The sequence below is a fragment of the Peromyscus leucopus genome, chromosome 2, assembly GCF_004664715.2.
Source record: "Peromyscus leucopus breed LL Stock chromosome 2, UCI_PerLeu_2.1, whole genome shotgun sequence".
Taxonomy (NCBI): Eukaryota; Metazoa; Chordata; class Mammalia; order Rodentia; family Cricetidae; genus Peromyscus; species Peromyscus leucopus.
The window spans coordinates 8,662,879-8,665,031 of record NC_051064.1 but is presented as its reverse complement, the minus strand read 5'-3'; the positions used below and the strand labels follow the sequence as shown (position 1 = coordinate 8,665,031).

The window sequence follows — 2,153 nt, the reverse complement described above, 5'->3', positions numbered from 1 at the left end:
TCTGATTGGTAATTTTTTTCTTTGAGATTTGTACTGTTCAGATTTTGAGGCCAAATGCTAATGTAAAATCTGTACATTAAGGTACAGGAGATTATTATTCCCATATAGGTAATTTTGCCATTTTGTTAAATACTGCCTTGTCTATATTACATTGCTGAGAATATTGCTCAGACTGCCTTTATTACAGTAGGGAATGAATTTAGAAAATATTTACATGTGAAGGTGTTTCCAAGTGAAGCATTTCCTTTGACTTTTTTGATGCTGGGATGGAAAACAGGACCTTGCACACACTGAGCACAGGCTCTACCACTTACCCATATCCCAGCTCCATTTTGTAGAAAATATCTAGAATGAGCACACATTTGGCATTACATAGGTAACTTCTCGACAGAAGACAGAAATGATACTTCAAAGTCCTGGTCAGAAAACCTAGCCGTTTTCCTGAAGACAGAGAAAGAATATGAGCCAAGGTTTCAGCATAGCCTTCTTTACTCTCAGCCAGAAATCCAGTTATTTGTCCTTCATGAAGAATGACAATGTCAAGCTTTGGGCCTCCTGAATTGTGTGCAAGGATAATTGTGCCAGCTGCCATACACTCGACAACTCCAATCTCCAAAAGCTCCTTCCACATGGTATGAAGACCGATTGTTGCTTCAGACAGGTAGTTTTTCAATTCATCAAATGAGATGTTTATTTTAAATTCCACATTCTCTTGAGCTCCCAAATTCTCTGAGAGTTTTCTCAGTTGGTTTACTTGAAGGTCATCCTCTTTGTTTTGACACCCTCCAATAAGGGCAAGTTTAAGGTGAAGGGCGTGAATCAGCTGCCTTCTCATTTAGCAATTTAGCAAAGGCTTTGATCTGCAAAGCGTGCAGGCCTAAACTGGCCAATGGAAACCAGCAAATGTCCAGGGGTCACCTTTTTCTCTTGTAAGGGGATGTCCAGAAATGTCTGCTCATCACAAGGTGGATAAACAATGTTAGTGCAATGCCTAACTTTCCACGGTGAGAGAATATGGTTTAGTGTCCAAGAAGAATTCACCATGACTACATCACTGCGTGAACCAACGAGGCCATAAATAAAATCAAATAAACAGTAGTAGATGAGTTTTGCTTTGCTGAGAAAAGCATTTCTGCTCATGAAAGCCGCATTATTAAATCCAGTGTTTTGATTCTTCACTACAGAGAGCATGTCAGTGCTGATAGTGGGATAATGAACATAGCTTCCAACTCGGCAGCTCCCTACATATTTAAACAGAGGGAGTGTGAAAGCATATCCCATTGAATCGATGGAAACACCGGAAACACGCTGCATCAGAGCTTCCCAGGTAAGAAGAATGGATCCAAGACTTTGGCCTAGCAATGTGAAGTGGGAATACTGAGTATCTTCCACAAGGTAGCGTTTCCTTAAGAAAACAAACTCCACTGGGTGAACTAACTTGATGTTAAATTTCCTAAAAGCACCTTCTAGTATCTGCTGACCATTGGAATTAATGTCACCAGTATACACAACATAACTGCTACAGAATACCTACTTTTTCTGCAGGGCTTTCAAGGCACACCATAGAACCCTCTCTTCTCCACCGCCCACACTGCAGTAAGGATGGAAAAATGCAACCACCATTTGATCTTTCCCATTTCTGCTGGTTGAAACTGACTTTTTCTTTCTCTGTAGATGTCGCCTGAATATCCAAAGGACAATTGCCAAATATACACACAAAAATCCACATAGAATTAGTCAAGGGAAGAACAGTGAATAAAAAAATATATATATATACAGAGAGAGAGAGAGAGAGAGAGAGAGAGAGAGAGAGAGATTCATTCTATGAATCCTGTTTGTCTAGAGAACCCTGACTACTACACACATCCCCATCGAATTGAACAGCCATGACTGGGGTCCCTGTGGAGGTTTCCCAGTTTTCACATTCTGTGAGGACCCCTGACCCTTAGGCTGGTAGAGATCTACAAGCAGTTACTGAAGTGGCTGCCATCTTCTTCCTCTGCTGCTGTCACAAAGAGACTGTTTGCTTTCTGCTAAATGTATTTATTGTCACTTAGGTTGACAGGCATTTTTAGATTATTTTAAGAAAAGTATACTTTTTTGTATCATTGAATTTTTTGTGCCTGAATATATTTTGGGTGTGTTTAACACAT

The 2,153-nt window shown here is 40.1% G+C and overlaps 1 pseudogene; it reads right to left on the bottom strand.

Moving 5' to 3' along the window:
- Positions 1-368: 368 nt before the first annotated feature.
- Positions 369-1,758, bottom strand: LOC114709007 (annotated as a pseudogene).
- Positions 1,759-2,153: the final 395 nt, after the last annotated feature.